Here is an 18,550-nt window from a genome sequence, read left to right as displayed (position 1 = left end):
TTACCCCAGTCCCAAGGAAGAATGGAGGTTCAGCCAGGGGGTTAGGAAGCAAAGTGGATTAATCAGAGAGATGGCAGAGAGGCTAGGGAGAGAAAAATGCAGCTCAGAGCTCCCAGGCAGAAGTGCCTTATCTATGTATGGATTCTTGTTCCTATACATCTCAGCAAGCCTATGAGTGAAGTAGACATCACCACTGTTTTCCCTTTCACAGCCTGTAATCTAGTTCTTCTCACCAAAACATTCTAGCTAGCTTCAAACTAGCACAATATATAATGCTAAGTTTTTGTTATTGTTTAAAGAGTAATCATTTTTAGGATGAGATTATAATATAGGAAGAAGTTCTTCACTCTTGATGATGGTGGAACACTGGAACAAGTTGCCCAGGAAGGTGGTGGAGACTTCATCCCTGGAGATGAAAACTGGACGTGAGGAGGAAGCTGTTCAGCATGAGAGTGGTGAGAGTCTGGAATGGGTTACCCAGGGAGGTAGTTGAGGCTCCATGGCTGGAGGTGTTTAAGGGCAGGCTGGATGAGGCTCTGGCCAGCCTGATCTAGGCTAGGTTGTCCCTACCCATGGTAGAGGGTTTGGAACTAGATGATCCTTGTGGTCCCTTCCAACCCTGACTGAAGCTATGATTCTATGAGACATTCAAGCTCAGTCTTGATGGGACTCTGAGCAACCTGATCTAATGGAGGATGTCCCAGTTTACTGCAGGAGGGTTGGATTAGATGACCTCTGGAGATTCCTTCCAGCGCAGTTCATTCTCTGATTGTTTCTCTGATTCTATAGCGTAAGGTTTAGTCTGTGCAAAGCAGTTGGCTGCTGAGTGATAAAGGAGAGATGTGAGGGAATGACTGATAAAATAACACTCACTTAAGAATAGAATTGTAGAATGATCATATATATATATGATATATATTATATATATATATATGATAGCGATAGAATCAATTATTTTTATATCTATATCATCTATACATATTGATATATATTTTATCTCTCTGTCTACCTATCTCTCTCTATCTCTCTATCTTATAATACACAACTTGCAGCATACAAGAAGGTTCAACCACAGGCTGGACCAAAGCTGCACTGATTCCAGCACTTGGCTGAGTGAGTTCCTGTTCAAGTCCATCACACAGTATCTGAGCTGAGTATCTGAGTATGGAAGCAGTATTCATTCTCTCAAAGGACAGTAGCTGAGCTTCTGGAAGAAGAAGAAAAAAGTGCTTTATGGAATGTTATAGTCTGCAAGAGTATTTAAATGATAGAGTTGTGCATGACTGACCCTGACTCATTTTGGTCTTTTCTTCCCTAGATGACGTTGATGATAGTCTTTGGCTCCAGTCCCATGATAGAAACATCAATATGTGAGAGACTAGGTGTGAGTCAGTCATCTCTCTGGAGAGTACAGTGTTGTACAATTGTCATCATAAACCCATTCCTCACTATCAGGACTAAACTGTGAGGTAGTTAATTGTGTCACTTTAATATGATATAGTTCACAAGGTTCGACAGGTCACAGAAAGTAAATGCAAGCATAGAAAGGATAAAACAGAGAGGACTTCCTTCAGGTTACAAAGGAATTAGAGCTTGAGACCTTCTTAGAAATGAGAGACTTTCCCCCATTAAACAGCTGAAATAGCTATTACACAATAATGTCTACATCATGTACTGCTTTGACAAAGATGTTTTTCCTCACAGGAAGTGTCATGTCCTGTTTGTTGTCTCTCTTCATGGAAAACTGTTGCAGAATGGCTAAAGGAAAATGGACATGACTTAGAGGTGGGCAAGCAGGATGAGTATATAGAACTAAATTAAGGCTGTGCTAGGCCACACTGAAACAAAGGCATATTACAGTATCACAGTATTATTAGGATTGGAAGAGACCTCACAGATCATCAAGTCCAACCCTTTACCACAGAGCTCAAGGCCAGACCATGGCACCAAGTGCCACATCCAATCCTGCCTTGAACAGCTCCAGGGACGGCGACTCCACCACCTCCCCGGGCAGCCCATTCCAGTGTCCAATGACTCTCTCAGGGAAGAACTTTCTCCTCACCTCCAGCCTAAATTTCCCCTGGCACAGCCTGAGGCTGTGTCCTCTCATTCTGGTGCTGGCCACCTGAGAGAAGAGAGCAACCTCCTCCTGGCCACAACCACCCCTCAGGTAGTTGTAGACAGCAATAAGGTCACCCCTGAGCCTCCTCTTCTCCAGGCTAACCAATCCCAGCTCCCTCAGCCTCTCCTCGTAGGGCTGTGCTCAAGGTCTCTCCCCAGCCTCGTTGCCCTTCTCTGGACACTCTCAAGCATCTCAATGTCCCTCCTAAACTGGGGGGCCCAGAACTGAACACAGTACTCAAGGTGTGGTCTAACCAGTGCAGAGTACAGGGGCAGAATGACCTCCCTGCTCCTGCTGACCACACCATTCCTGAATAAACAAAGGCAGCATTTAATATACCTAGCTAGGGAGGCACTGTCCTTGACGAGTCAGCAGGCAACTGAAGCAGAGCAGAATCCAGCTAACTCTGAATAAGATAAGAAGTAGGTTTGCTGCTTGCAGCTGCACATAGCAAGTAGGTGCACCATGCAAACGGGGTATTTAGAGATTCAGCCATTTAGCTTCTTACATGTATGCATATATTATCTGTAACACATGTAAGCACGCAGCTACTACATAAAGTTGTCACTTGCTTTTGATCCACGTTGGATTGTGCAGTGTCCTTGCACAGTGAGATTAGCCCTTCTCCACGAGATCTGCCTCACCACAGAAAACATCAGAGAGGTTTGTCAGACTACCTTTTTTTCAGCATGTTAAACCTAGTTTTTCCTTTGTTGCAGTCAATTGGATTTCTTTTGTGTATTCCTCAGGATGTTTCTTTTCCTGCTCCTACTGGAGAAAGTTAGAGCTCAGCCTTCCAGACCTTTTCCTTAGTTTATCACTGCCAAGTTCTACACAGCTAAAAGAGAGCAGCCCAGGTTCAGATGTGTAGTATGGAAGTTGGGCACTTTTCCCTGCCTGACACTTAAGGTATTACTGAGTAACTCTACTATGCCTCAGTTTCCTCATCCATAAAATATAGATTAAAAAGCATGGTCTTGGGCTTTGTTTTTCAAAGCAAAAGACTTCAACATAGAGAAAGATAGTAAATAAATGCTTAGTGTCATGCACTACAATGGGATGACTCAAAGCTCAACAAGTCTGTTGGTGTGAGTGATGCCACTGATTCAAACCATTCAGAAGGCAGCAAACCCCTCTTGAGCTGGCTATTGTGTTGCTCCTGAATCCATCCTTCCTTCCTTCCTCTCCTTCCTTCCTTCCTCTCCTTCCTTCCTTCCTCTCCTTCCTTCCTTCCTCTCCTTCCTTCCTTCCTCTCCTTCCTTCCTTCCTTCCTCCCTCCCTCCCTCCCTCCCTCCCTCCCCTTCCTCTCCTTCCTTCCTGTGAAGAAAAGGAGTAGTAGAAGGTAGTAAGAGAGGATCCCCAGCAGACTGGCTAAGCAGGATGTCTTTTCTAGCCTGGGTGATCTTCAAATGTCTCTGTCAACAAACAAATTGCTCTACAAGGTGGTGCAAACTGTGGTGCTTGTGGCAATCTGCTGCTGCACAGACTCCTCCAGCACAGCACACTCTCTACCCACAGCTTGTTTCGCTTATGGTTTATAAATTAACTCTCCAAAGCCTGATGTTTGGAAATTCAGTTCAAAATGAGTGCTTCATCCAAAAACCTAAACCAGATGGTACTTGGCCAGTACTGCTGTTTGGAGGTTTTCAGTATGTCAGTAGCTGACAGTTCCTTTTGCTGAGTGTCCTTTTCTGATTCAATAGGCTATAATCCTCTTTTTAATGTTTGGACAAATCATTCCCCAAAGTTATGCAGGAGGCTGTGATTAAATGTGCAGCTCTACACTGCTCCAAGCATCCCTAAATTACCTGGCTGAAGCTAGGCTGTGATACACAGTGGAAGCTGCAGGGAACAGAAATGTATTTCCCAGTCTTTGTGACATGAACTAAATTTGCACTCTGAAGCTAAACACCTTTGCTGGCTATATTCTGACCCTTGCTGATGTCAGTACTTGCAATTACCCTGCTAAAATAAGCAAAATGATCATTGTCACTGACAATGTGCTCTGAGATAGCAGCACATGGTTCCATGGTAGCATGTGATGATGTCACAAGATGATAAGCATTGTTTCTCTGGAGGCTTAGAATCATAGAATCAACCAGGTTGGAGGAGACCTCCAACATCATCCAGCCCAAACTAGCACCCAGCCCTAGCCAGTCAACCAGACCACGGCACCAAGTGCCTCATCCAGTCTTCTCTTGAACACCTCCAGGGATGGTGACTCCACCACCTCCCTGGGCAGCCCATTCCAATGCCAATCACTCTCTCTGCCAACAACTTCCTCACAACATCCAGCCTATACTTTCCCAGACACCTGGCACATCTTTCCTGTACAACAGCTGAAGGAAGCCACTTCCTTGCTTTCCTTTAATAAAGGGTTGGGTTTTTTTGTGGCTGTGGGTCACACTTTGCATTGCTGGGCTCTGTGGCAGTTTGGACATGCAGCTCTTTGCCAAGCCTTTTGCTTTAATTGTGCACAATTTGTTTTAGTACAGAAAAACAGAAGGTTCAGCTCTTTTGAACTGGTGATGTTGAACACTGGAAGAATGCTTTACCTTGTTCAAAAGATGCTCAGAGACTTGCTACTCTTACATTCAGTTCAGCAGCTCAGGGTCTGGGTGGTATGTGCACTTAAAAAGGAATATTTTTGGAATGTTAAGGAAACTGATGAGATTTTTCTATTCTATTCTACACCTCCCTGGGCAGCCCATTCCAATGCCAATCACTCTCTCTGTTAAGAACTTCCTCCTAACATCCAGCCTAGACTTACCTCGGCACAGCTTGAGACTGTGTCCTCTTGTTCTATTGCTGGTTGCCTGGCAGAAGAGACCAATCCCCACCTTGTCAGCCAGAGAAACTGCATACACTATACTAGGCACTGAATAAACAAATGCTTTAGTATGAGACCCATGTTTAAATCACTGTGACTATCAATCAGCTTGAATAGCCTTACCCAGAATAAAGTCTTAGGGTTAAGGCTGTAATGTTGCTCATGAGTCAAAAGATTATCAGAGCCATCCTTAGCCTTCAGAAGTTAATTTACAGCAAAGGATAATCTTGCCTCTTCAGGAAAAGTTTATAGCCAGGGCTGGAGGCAGGGTTGGGAGCAAGGGCAGTACCTGTAGAAGTTTAGACTAGTTGGCTTTAGTGCTGTTATGCCAATTCTTACTTGCCCCTGGTAAAAGCCTGCACCTTTTGGATAGCAGCTTTATCTCAGTGTTTGAGTGGATATGCTTTGCGTGGTGGCTTGTTTGTAATCTTCTTCCACTTATCCTGTTGTATAACCACCTTTGAGCCATGCTGCCACCAAACACTTTTGGTGCAGTGCAATGTGAAAAGATGGCAGCCATAATTCTGGGCATATAGATGAGCTTTTTATGCATGGCATACAGATGGAATGCATATGAAATGCATACAAATGCATTTCTAGCACCAACAATGTGTAAGAACATGGCTTGGGAAACTACTGTGTGTATGCACTGAACTTTGTATGAATTTTCACAGGAAACAGGATGGGATGGAAATGAAAGCTGGAGCTGCCAGCCAATTTCCAGAGGCATTGCATTTGGTTGCCCTTCAGAATATGTGTGGGAGGGAGGCATGTTCAAGGAGCTTAAAGTAAGTCACTTCACGCTCATATTAATGATGAAGTGGTTAAAAGCATGCCAGCATTGAACTGGGTGACTGTTTCAACACTTTCCAACAGTTTCTGCTGCTGTATTTGAAGAATTCAGTGGCATCAGAGGCACACAGGCTGCCTCGAGCCTAGCAAAGCTATTTCCTTGGTGCTCCGTGCTAGGAGGCTTAAACTAGCAGAAAGTGCTAAGTGCTTTGCCCTCCTGAGCTCCTTAAGGTTTCATGGTTTTAAAGGCAAAGTGACTTAGAGCTTTATGGGGCTGAAATTTGAAATGCTACAGTGCTACACTGGCTGATGTCTAAGCCAGTTCACCTCCACGAGCATAATAGTTTAAGCAGTTGAACAGGGTCAGATGTTCCTGCTGAGGACAAAGTGCCTGCAAAGCTTCTGTGACTGGCAAGTTTCATGTGGGTTGCTCTAGGTTTTGCTGGTGATGTTCTGTAGCCTGACATAGCATAGAATTACAGAATCAGTCAGGGCTGGAAGGGACCACAAGGATCATCTAGTTCCAACCCCCCTGCCATGGCAGGGACACCCTACCCTAGAGCAGGCTGCCCACAGCCTCATCCAGCCTGGCCTTAAACACCTCCAGCCATGGGGCCTGAACCACCTCCCTGGGCAACCCATTCCAGGCTCTCATCACTTGCATGGTGAACAACTTCCTCCTCATGTCCAGCCTGGACCTACTCACCTCCAGCTTTGCTCCGTTTCCCCTAGTCCTGTCAACCCTTGAGTGTGGGTGTCACATCACAGGCCTCTGCTCACTTGTGCCCTGTGACAGGACAAGAGGCAATGGATGGAAACTACAGCACAGGGAGTTCCACCTCAGCATGAGGGAGAACTTATTTACTGTAAGGGTCAGAGCTGTAAGGAATATTCTTTGTAGAAAGATGAACCAAAATATGAAACTCAGAATATACATTCAACAAAGGGGTGGGGAGGACTCATTCAGCCTGTGGAAGCATCCTTAGATGGCATCCTACTGCCATACATCATCTTGAATACTGTGTTCAGTTTATGGCTCCCCAGTTTAAGAGGGACAGGGATCTGCTGGAGAGGGTCCAGCAGAGGGCTATGAGGATGATGAGGGGACTGGAGGGCATGGCTTATGAGGAGAGGCTGAGGGACCTGGGGCTGCTTAGTCTGGAGAAGAGAAGACTGAGAGGGGATTTGATAAATGTTTATAAGTATCTGAGGGCTGCCAGGAGCAGGGGGACAGGCTCTGCTCACTGCTCCCTGGGATAGAACAAGGAGCAATGGGTGTAAGTTGCAGCAAAAGAGGTTCTGCCTCAACACAAGGAGGAACTTCTTTACTGTAAGGGTCCCAGAGCACTGGCACAGGCTGCCTAGAGAGGTTGTGGAGTCTCCTTCTCTGGAGCCTTTCAAGGCCTGTCTGGATGTGTTCCTCTGTGATCTGTGTTAGATTGTATTGTGCTGCTCTGGCAGGGGGGTTGGACTCAATGATCTCCTTGGGTCTCTTCCAACCCCTAACATCCTGTGAGCCTGTGATCCATCAGATGACTCTGACTTAGAGGGGATCTAATAAGTGTTAATAAATATCTGAGGGCTGGGTGTCAAGAGACAGAAGACAGACTCAGATAGCACAAGGGGTAATGGGTATAAATCACAGCACAGAAAGTTCCACCTCAATGTGAGGAAGAACTTCTCTACTATTAGGGACACAGAGCCTGGGCACAGGCTGCCCAGAGAGCTTGTGGAGTCTCCTTCTCTGCAGACTTTCCAGACCCATCTGGATGTGTTCCTGTGTGACCTGTGATAGATACTATGGTCCTGCTCTGGAGGGGGGTCGGACCTGAAGATCTCCAGAGGTCCCTTCCAATCCTTAACATCCTGTGGTCTGTGATCCTGTGAGTGTACCATGTTGAAAAATAAAGATATGAACACTGAAAAGCATCTTTGAACGAGACAGAACAGGTACTAAAAAGAGAGCTGAAAACTTAGTCCTAAACTTATAAACAAAAGAAAGTACTCCTGAAGAGTTTGAAATGTGAAACAAGATGAAAACAGTCTTGTCATCTGCTTGATAGGGCTGTGCAGCAGAGTGAGAGGCTTTGTGGCAGTTGTGTTTTGCAATAAGCAATGCTGCAGAGCAGTGGAACAGAGATTGAGCTCAGATAGACTCTATCACTCATAGATTACGTGGCAGTGTTAAAGATGCCCAAGCTGGCTTTGAGAAAGTGGTAGGTGCACTTAGCACAGTGCAGAGATGCTGCTTTGGGCCTCATTGTCCTCATTACCAGATCAGGGCAGCTTTCCAGCTTGCTGAGAGGCAGAGGTTTTACCTCACCACAGAGACATCTGTACAGACTCTGGTTCAAGAGTATATGTCAGAATTCCTGTGCATTGTGGTAGACACCTTGGAAAAGCTGTGTTTATCTGGCAAGAGGCTTGAGGTCAGCTGTGGATGAGAAGCTCAATATGAGCTGTCAGTGTGCTCTTGCAGCCCAGAAAGCCAACCAGAGCCTGGGCTGCATCAAGAGAAGTGTGACCAGCAGGGCAAGGGAAGTGATCCTCTCCCTCTGCTCTGCACTGATGAGACCCTACTTGGAGTACTGCATCCAGTTCTGGAGCCACAACTATAAGAGGGGTATGCTGGATGGTATCTAGAGAGGGGCCAAGAGGATGATCAGAGGCCTGGAGCTCCTCTCCAACGGGGTAAGACCAAGAGAGTTGGGGCTGTTCAGTCTGTAGAGAAGAAGGCTCTGAGGTAACCTCATTGTGACCTTTCAGTATCTGAAAGCTGGGGAGGGACTCCTTAGGATGTCAGGTAGTGATAGGACTGGGGGGAATGGAGCAAAGCCAGAAATGGGTAGATTCAGACTGGATGTTAGGAAGAAGTTATTCAACATGAGGGTGGTGACAAGCCCCATCCCTGGAGGTATTTAAGGCCAGGCTGGACAAGGTTATGGGCAGCCTGATCTAGTGTGAGGTGTCCCTGCCCATGGTGGGGGAGGTTGGAACTGGCTGATCCTTGTGGTCCCTTCCAACCCTGACTGATTCTATGATCCTATGATTGTAGAATATCATCTTGACTTTACACTCAGATGCCTTTGCCTTTAACAAATATAGGCACAAGTCTCCTGCTTCCTTCAAAATCCAAAATTCTTCTAATTGCAGTTCGTGGCTCAGATGTCTAATCAATGTCTATCAACAGCTCAGGGCTGGGGGTCAGGAGGGAAGGGACAGAGACAGCCTCTGCTCACTTGTGCCCTGGGATAGCGCAAGGGGTAATGCAGACTGCAGCACAGGAAATTCCACCTCAACATGAGGAAGAACTTCTTTACTATTAGGGTCACAGAGCACTGGAACAGATGCCCCAGTGAGGTTGTGGAGTCTCCTTCTCTGTAGGCTTTCCATACCTGCCTGGATGTGTTCCTGTGTGATGCGTGTTAGTGTTGTCCTGCTCTGGCAGAGGGGCTGGACTTGATGACACCCTTGAGTCCCTTCCAACCCCTAACATTCTGTGAGCCTCTGATCCTGTGATATTTAGTCCACCTTTGTAAATATAACTTCATTTCTGCTTCCAGGTTCTGAGTTTGTTTGGCAATTTACTTTACTTCCAGTCTGTAGGGGTCCAAATCCAACCCACAACAGACACATTGGATTCACTGCACTTTCTCTGCACAGATTTTCATTGTGTCTGTGTTGAGAACAAGTGCAGTTTGCTTTCTTCATTGAGTTGAACTGTGCAAATGCCAGCTGTAATTTATGGTTTATGGCTGGGTGCTGCTGTAGGAATATGATTCTTCCATCTATTCCCTGTGTGTGTTTTGACATCTATTTATCACAGCTGTCTAATGAAGTGTGAAACTCTTTGCTTCACAATGACATGGGCATGCATTAAGGGAAGAACACATTTGTGATTGGCTCTTTGTAGTGATCTGTGTGTGCTGTTAAAAAGGATGGGGATGTTTGCCTAATTCTTACCTGAAATTTGATTTAAACTTTGTGTCTGTGGTGTAAGACATTGTGTGGCACTTTCTTTCCTTCCATTGGTATTTCTGGCAAGGCCCATTTGGACTAATCCTAAGTGTAGGTGTTGTAGGCATCTCTATATAGCCTTGCTGCAGCAGTGTGCTAGTTTGAAGCAGGGTAGAATGTTTTAGTGAGAAGAACTAGATTACAGGCTGTGAAAGGAAAACAGTGGTGATGTCTACTTCACTCACAGGTTTGCTGAGATGTATAGGAACAAGAAATAAAAACATAGATAACCACTCTCACTCTGACTGCTGGCTGAGCTGCACCTCTCTAACCTCACCCTCCATTTTGGACTAATTCACTTTGCTTCCTAACCCCCTGGCCAAACCTCCATCCTTCCTTGTGACTGGGGTAAGGTTGAGAGGGGTAGGGGGAAGGTAAAGGGGCTGTTGAGAGCCCCTCCTGGGGACTCAGGTTTCTGTATTACCTTTTACCTTGTATATTTCTGTATTACCTTTTACTTTGTATATTTCTGTATTACCTTTTACTTTGTATATTTCTGTCTATAACTGTATATACTGTAAATATCTGCTTGTATATTCTGCTAAGCTTCCATGGCAGGGGAGTTGAAGCTACATGATCCTCGTGGCCCCTTCCAACCCTGACTACAATTCTATGATTCATCTGAGGTGATGAGACTGGGATTCAGTTGCATCAATACAGACAGCAGTTGTTAGCTTAGATTTCCAAGGGGAGCTCCTGCTTGCCTCTCTACCACAAGGATGTTAAGTTCCCTCTGGATCATGGTTTATACCTGCCAACAACTCTGGATGCCTCAGACACCTGGGGACATCCAGAATAACACTGGGTTTGTGTGCTCAGGCAATTGAAATCCAACCCTGATTCTATGACCCAGCTTGAAGAGCAGGCACCCCAAATTCTCCTTGATCATAACCTGAGACTCCAATAGCATTATTTCACTTCTAATTTCAGCAAAGTGCCTCCCCTGCAAGAAGACAATAAACCATTGTGCTGGTAGTTTGAAGAGTCATTTATCATCCTTGGAGAAAACTGTGCAGAGAAAAAAAGTTGTCAGAAAGGACCACTTTCTGCTAATAGTGCCAACACTCTGCTTTAGAGCAGACAAAAGCAGACACTACCCAGAGTTAAGCCCAGCTAATGGGTATGTGTCAAAAACAGCCACATCTCAGGTACTTAAGATATTCCCATTGCCTCCCTCAGACATCTGCTCAAGGCAATGAAAGAGAAACTGCCACTCTTCTATATAATTATTGTCTGGAACAATATTTGCTGATAGCTGACTATCCTTTACATTGATTACTTGGAAAGGTCAGAAGCAATCCTTGCTATTTTATTAGCTTTATAAATAGGAATAGTAAAGGCAAAACATGAAAGGTAGCAGTGAGGAGGCACGGGAGAATGAAGAGGGTGGAAATAGGACAGGCAGTGAAGGTATTTCAAGCTGAAGTACCTGTACAAAATGACAAGAAAAGTTTCCTGGTGTGTGTATGCACACAAATAAAAGAAGCATTATGAAAGACAGGAGAAATCAAAACATGTCACCAGGAATAGTTGAGAAAAGGTCATATTTTCACTTAGATTTAGAAAGGAAATATCTTAGAGGCATGTATAAGAAAGAGACAAAATGTGCATCGGTAGGCACATGCAGGAGAATCATGCAGAAATGTTAAGCTTGGACTGGATGATCTCTGGAGGTCCCTACCAACCTCTAAAGTCCTGTGATTTTTCATTCCAGAGCCCTGAAATTTGAGGTGTTTTTGGAGCTTCGATGAATCGAGGCTCTCAGATGGCATGATCATCCAAGAATGCCATCTTAGAATCATAGAATCAGCCAGGTTGGAAGAGACCAATCAGCCAGTCCAACCTAGCACCCAGCCCTATCCAATCAACCAGACCATGGCACTGAGTGCTTCATCCACTCTTTGCTTGAACACCTCCAGGGGTGGTGAGTCCACCACCTCCCTGGGCAGCCCATTCCAATGCCAATCACTCTCTCTGCCAACAACTTCCTCCTAACATCCAGCCTAGACCTGCCCTGGCACAACTTGAGACTGTGTCCCCTTGTTCTGTTGCTGGTTGCCTGGCAGAAGAGACCAAACCTTTGTGGCTACAACCCCTCTTTAGGTAGTTGTAGACAGCAATGAGGTCACCCCTGAGCCTCCTCTTCTCCAGGCTGCACGCCCCCAGCTCCCTCAACCTCTCTTCATAGGGTTTGTGTCCCAGGCCCTTCACCAGCTTTACTGCCCTTCTCTGGACACCTTCCAGCACCTCAACATCTCTCTTCAATCCAGGAGCCCAGAACTGGACACAGCACTCAAGGTGTGGCCTGACCAGTGCTGAGTACAGGGGAAGAATAACCTCCCCTGTCCTACTGGCCACACTGCTCCTGATGCAGGCCAGGATGCCATTGGCTCTCTTGGCCACCTGGGCACACTGCTGACTCATCTTCAGCTACTCTCTACCAGCACCCTCAAGTCCCTTTCCTTTTGGCTGCTCTCAGCCACTCAGTCCCCAGCCTGTAGCACTGCTTGGGGTTGTTGTGGCCAAAGTGCAGAACCCTGCACTTGGCCTCGTTAAATCTCATCCCATTGGCCTCTGCCCACCCATCCAGCCTGGCCAGGTCCCTCTGCAGGGCTCTCCTACCTTCCAACAGATCAACACCTGCTCCTAGCTTGGTGTCATCTGCAAACTTACTGATGCTGGACTCAATCCCCTGGTCCAGATCATCAATAAAACATTGAACAGGACTGGGCCCAGCACTGATGCTTGGGGCACACCACTAGTGACAGCTGCCAACTGGATGTGGCACCATTCACCACCACTCTCTGGGCCCAGCCTTCCAGCCAGTTCTTGACCCAGATCAGAGTAAATCTGCCCAAGCTATGAGCTGCCAGCTTTGCCAGGAGCTTGTTGTGGCAGACAGTGTCAAAGGCTTTGCTGCAGTCCAGGTAGACTCCATCCACAGCCTGCCCCACACTCACGAGGCAGGGAACCTGATCAGAAAAGGAGATCCTTTGGGAGAAATATACATTTTTGATTGTTTTGGGGGGGTTGCTTGAGGTTTTCTTTTTAATGTTTTTTATTCCATACTATGGTTTGATGCTTAAATGAAAAAAAAACAAAACCAAACCAAGCAGCCCTGGAACCAGATTTTTTCTGACTCTAGAGACTGTTGCCTTTTGAGCAAAGCCAACCAAACAATTAAATCAAATGCAAACAGTAACAGAAATCTTCTAGCACCAGGCTAGCTACTTATCAATGACCCTCTTGAAAAGATGATTTTACCATTGCTATTATCTAAGCCTCCTTATCAGATCAGAGTACAGCCATCTGCTCTAATGGCTGACCCTGAAGGCCAAGAAGATGCTACAGCTCAGAGAAATCACAGCTGCTGATTTACTTAACTGTGTTAGGTATAAAATACTATCTCAGTGCATTCCCAGGTGAAGGAGCTTCGTATTGTTTTCTGGAAGCAATTCAAGATCTCCATTTCAGCCTGAGGAAAGCTGTATTGGTGTTAGGTAGCTAAAAGGGTGTCACTGATGAAATTATAATATAATGAAAATAATGTTCCCAATTTCAGCTCCAGGTGGTTGCTGCAGACCTTTATAATTGTAAAGCCCTTGTCTGTGCTTGATTCAACCTTCATGGAAACATTTGGCAGAAATAGGAGTTTGTTGAAGGGCATAATGAAAGGTTTAACTTTGTCAAATGTTTGTGTTGGAGAGGAACTTATTTTAATGAGTAGTTATGCTTGGAAATAGTTGTTTTTCCATATGTTGGCATCTGCTATCCAGAGGGGCCTGGGCAGGATGGAGAGGTTGGCACAAGCCAACCTCATGAGGTTCAACAAGACTAAGTGCAAGGTCTTTCATCTGGGTTGAGGCAATCCCAAACACAAAATATAGGCTGGAGAGCAGCCCTGAGGAGAGGATCTTGGGGATGCTGCTGGACAAGAAGCTCAACAGGAGCCAGCAGGGTGTCCTTGCAGCCCAGAAAGCCAAGCAGAACCTGGGCTGCAGCAGGAGAAGTGTGGCCAGCAGGGCCAGGGAGGTGATTCTCCTCCTCTACTGAGCTCTGCTGAGACCCCATCTGCAGTACTGCCTCCACTTCTGGAGCCCCTGGGACAAGAGGGATGTGGAGATGCTGGAGCATGTTCAGAGAAGGGCCACGAGGGTGCTCAGAGGGCTGCAGCAGCTCTGCTGTGAGCACAGACTGAAAGAGTTGGGGCTGTGCAGTCTGGAGAAGAGGAGGCTCCCAGGTGACCTTCTTGTGGCCTTCCAGCATCTGAAGGGGGCCTCCAAAAAGGCTGGGGAGGAACTTTTTCAGCTCTGAGAGAGTGACAGGACTGGGGGGAGTGGAGCAAATCTGGAGGTGGGGAGATTCAGAGTGGAGGTGAGGAGGAAGTTGTTGAGCATGAGAGTGGTGAGAGGCTGGAATGGGTTGCCCAGGGAGATGGTTGAGGCCCCGTCCCTGGAGATATTTAAGGCCAGTCTGATCTAGGGTAGGGTGTCCCTGCCCACAGCAGAGGGGTTGGAGCTGGCTGATCCTTGTGGACTCTTCCAACCCTGTCTGATTCTATGACTCTAAATAACCTCTTCACAAGAAGTGCGTGCAGGGGCAGCGATAAACTGCGCACTTTAACAAGGGAAATCCAAGTATATTGAGGAATCCCTGTGAATCTCAAGGCAGCATTCCTCTCCTTTGTGATATGTTGGCCTGGATGATCTTGAAGGTCTCTTCCAACCTGGTTGATTCTATGATTCTGATTCCCTCAAGTGTGGTCCAAATCAGACTTTTTATGTAATGGTAAATCTGAATAATAATAAGTATCAGGATCTGATATTTGGGTAGATAAAATAAAGCTACCTACTCTGAAGCATTGCTGCTTTACAGTGATGACTTCTCAAGGGTGACTGCTGACTGAAATGAGGGACAGAGAGATACACAACATTCCTGAGATTTAAAACAATTACTGTTCAATCCTACTCAGCTGCTGAACGACTTCTGTTCCTCATTTTTCCACACTACTGTGTCTGTGCTTTCTATCCCACTCTTTAAACAGCTTATGTCCCTTTTGGACTCTGCACCTTGCTGCAAAGAATACTTGGTACAGCCAGCAGAGTCAGACAAAAATGCACCTTGGGTTTTGATGATATTTTTCTGTTCAAAACATAATTTGGCAGGTATATTGGAGGGATGCTAAGCTGAAAAGCACCACTGGAGGAGCAGAGTTTCTCTACCTCTGAGGATAACTGCTAGTTACTGCCTGTGAAGGAACAGATGGAGTCTATTTGGTATAGTAAACTGACAGCTCAGCATTAGATGAACCTAGTGAGGGGCAAAGATAAAATGTTCACCTGCTGTAATTGGTTGAACAAGAATGTACCCAAGTTCACATTGCCATGGGACTTGGAGAGGCTGAAGGAGCTGGGGGGTGTGCAATCTGCAGAAGAGGAGGCTCAGGGCAGAGCTCATTGCTGCTCCCTTCTTTTGGGAGGCTGATCCTTACCTGCTTCACCTTTTATATTGTGGAGAAAAGAAGTCTGAGGGGAGACCTCATTGCTAGAGAGCAATGAAGTCTCCCTGACAGGGGGTTGCAGCAAAGTGGGATCAGGTCTCTCCTTCCCTAGTAGCAGGTGATAGAACGAAGGAAAAATGGCCTGGAGTTGAAAGGTTTGAGTTGGACATGGGGAACAATTTCTTTGCTGCAGGAGTGGTCAGGGATTAGGGCAGGCTGCCCAGGGAGGTGGTGGAGCTGCCATCCCTGGAGGTTTTCAGGCAACGTGCAGCCAAGGCACGAGGAGGCTGCATGAGACACTTGGTGCCATGGGTTAGGTGGTAGGTTGGACTCAATGATCTTAAGGGTCTTTCCCAACCTGGTTAATTCTGTGAATACTGCTCCCCCATGAGCTTCCAGTTCAGCCAAATACTTAAACTCATCACCAGTGAGCAGAAAGAAGCAGTTAAACAGAGAGGAGCTCAGCCTAAATAATGAGATCAAACCAACACACATGAGGGATGTTAGAGTAAGCATCAAGCCTATCCCTGTCTAGCCGGGGGGCCCACCAGGCCCCCCGGCCTTTAAGATCACCTCCACCATTCACCCAGTGTGAACCACCCAGTGTGCACCACAGGGACTCACCAGTGATGATGGGAGGAGGATCCCTCTGCCCAGTTGGGCAAGCTTGGGGCTTGCTTTTCCTAGGGCTGATTATAAAGGGGAGTGGGCAGGGAAGGCAAAGTGGCCACACCTGGGGTGGGAGGAGACTCCAACAGCACCCAGGTGCTCTGCTTTGGGGGATAAAAAATGTAGTGTGAAAAGGATGGAGATGAAAAGAAGATGGGGAAGAGGAAGGTGATGGAGAGTAAAGGAGGAAGATGAGGGAAAGAGGAAGATGAAGAGGAAAGGAAGGCTACAGGGAAAAAAAGGAGGAAGATGGGGGAAAGAGAGAGGAAGGGATGAAGATGGGGGAAAATGGAGAGGAAAGGAGGAAGATGGAGGGAAAGGGAGAGGAAGGGAGGAAGATGGGGACAATGAAGGGGAAAGGAGGAAGATAGGGGAAAGGCAGAGGAAGGGAGGAAGAGGGGGGAAAATAGAAAGGAAAGGAGGAAGATGGGGGAAAGGGAGAAGAAATGAGGAAGATAGGGGAAAGAGGAAGATGAAGAGGAAAGGAAGGTGATGGGGAAAAAAAAGGAGGAAGATGGGGGAAAGGGAGAGGAAAGGAGGAAGATGGGGGAAAGGGAGAAGAAATGAGGAAGATAGGGGAAAGAGGAAGATGAAGAGGAAGGGAAGGTGATGGGGAAAAAAAGGAGGAAGATGGGAGAAATGGAGAGGAAAGGAGGAAGATGAGGGAGAAGGGGAATTAAAAAACACTAAAAATGAAAACTGGACTGTAAAAAAATAACCCCCTCAAATCAAGGTGGTCCTGCTCTGGCAAGGGGGTTGGACTGGATGATCTCTCGAGGTCCCTTCCAGCCCCTAACATTCTGTGATACAACTACCTGAAGGGAGGCTGTAGCCAGGTGGGGATTGGTCTCTTCTGCCAGGCAAGCAGCAATAGAACAAGGGGACACAGTCCCAAGTTGTGCCAAGGGAAGTATAGGCTGGGTGTTAGGAGGAAGTTGTTGGCAGAGAGAGTGATTGGCATTGGAATGGGCTGCCCAGGGAGGTGGTGGAGTCACCGTGCCTGGAGGTGTTCAAGCAAAGCCTGGATGAGGCACTTAGTGCCATGGTCTGGTTGATTGGCCAGGGCTGGGTGCTAGGTTGGACTGGATGATCTTGGAGGTTTCTTCCAATCTAGTTGAGTCTATGATTCTATGACCTACAGTATTAACTACAGGTAGCTCTCCTTTTGGACTGCAAGCAAATGCTGCTCTGTCTGGCAGATTGCAGGGTTTGTGGCTTTTGAAGCCAGACATAGTCTGTGCAAAAGAAGCAACTGACTATAGAAAGCAAGAAATGTCTAAGATCCATTCAAGGGTTCTGTTACTCAAAGACTTCCAGGCAAGATAATGTAGTTTATTATCCTTTCATGTGCCAAAGACTGGCATGCTCAAGGGAGCAAAATGTCTTCCAGAATGTATTTGTTCCAGTTAGGATTCTTTGAGTAGGACCACAAGTATCACAAATTGTACATACAGCAATTTCCTTTCCATTTTCATATCCAGCTTCTGAGTTTTCTGTTTATAGCAGATGTCATTTCTGGTACTCCCCAAGTCAATTTCAACCTAGTTCTACTATCCCTGGTTATCCAAATTCCAAGGAAATCCAAGTGGTACAATATGATGCCCATAGCCTCTTCTGCACAGAAAAAAAATCTCTTTACAGAATCATAGAATGGTTTAGGTTGGAAGGGACCTCAAAGATCATCCAGCTCCAACCCCCTGACACAGGCAGAGACACCTCCCACTGGAACAGATTGCTCAAGGTCTCATCCAACCTGGCCTTGAACACCTCTAGAGAGGGAGCATCCACAACCTTCATGGGCAACCTGTTCCAGTGTCTTACAACCCTCACTATAAAGAACTTCTTCCTAACATCTAGTTTAAACCTTCCCTCTGCCAGTTTAAACCCACTACTCCTCCAGTTTAAACCCATTACTCCTCATCCTGTCATTACATTTATGTTTACATCCAACTTCTTAGCACATTCCTGCTTTGTTGTGTTGAGGTATCCAGCAAAACCTTAATTTTAAGGGAAAATTAGTCAGGATTGTGAGGCTTTACCCAACACCAATAGTTTGCTTTCAGCATAACTGTTATTGTCTCCTTATCAGACATTGTCTGATACTTGTCTCCATTTCATCTAACTGAACTATTTTCTGTTCATCCTCACCTAACTGAACTATTTTCTGTTCATCCCCACCTAACTGAGCTATTTTCTGTTCATCCTCACCTAACTGAGCTATTTTCTGTTCATCCTCACCTAACTGACCTATTTTCTGTTCATCCTCACCTAACTGAGATATTTTCTGTTCATCCCCACCTAACTGAGCTATTTTCTGTTCATCCTCACCTAACTGAGCTATTTTCTGTTCATCCTCACCTAACTGAGATATTTTCTGTTCATCCCCATCTAACTGAACTGTTTTCTGTTCATCCCCATCTAACTGACCTATTTTCTGTTCATCCCCATGTCGGATGCTTTGTTAAAGCACAGATGAGACCTACTGCATTTCCCTGCTCTAGAAAAATCTGCCACTGAAGTTGTGAGGTTAGTCTGGCAAAACCTGTCTGACACCCTGAATTCCATCACTTTTATTATGGTTTAACTCCATGTCTTTAATTTATTCTCATTCCACTTACCA

General features: G+C 46.1%; 1 long non-coding RNA gene across 1 annotated transcript; it reads right to left on the bottom strand.

Annotated features, from left to right (window-relative positions):
- Positions 1–1,009: 1,009 nt before the first annotated feature.
- Positions 1,010–15,921, bottom strand: LOC135180028 (uncharacterized). The gene is made up of 3 exons (XR_010304254.1): positions 15,886–15,921; positions 1,289–1,401; positions 1,010–1,207 (listed from the first exon to the last, which is right to left on the bottom strand). It is a non-coding gene; the product is annotated as an uncharacterized LOC135180028 (long non-coding RNA).
- Between the last annotated feature and the right edge of the window lie 2,629 nt (positions 15,922–18,550).

This window comes from Pogoniulus pusillus, chromosome 12 (assembly GCF_015220805.1).
Source record: "Pogoniulus pusillus isolate bPogPus1 chromosome 12, bPogPus1.pri, whole genome shotgun sequence".
Taxonomy (NCBI): domain Eukaryota; kingdom Metazoa; phylum Chordata; class Aves; order Piciformes; family Lybiidae; genus Pogoniulus; species Pogoniulus pusillus.
Note: the sequence above shows the minus strand (reverse complement) of the source record. Positions and strands in the feature narration are given on the sequence as shown.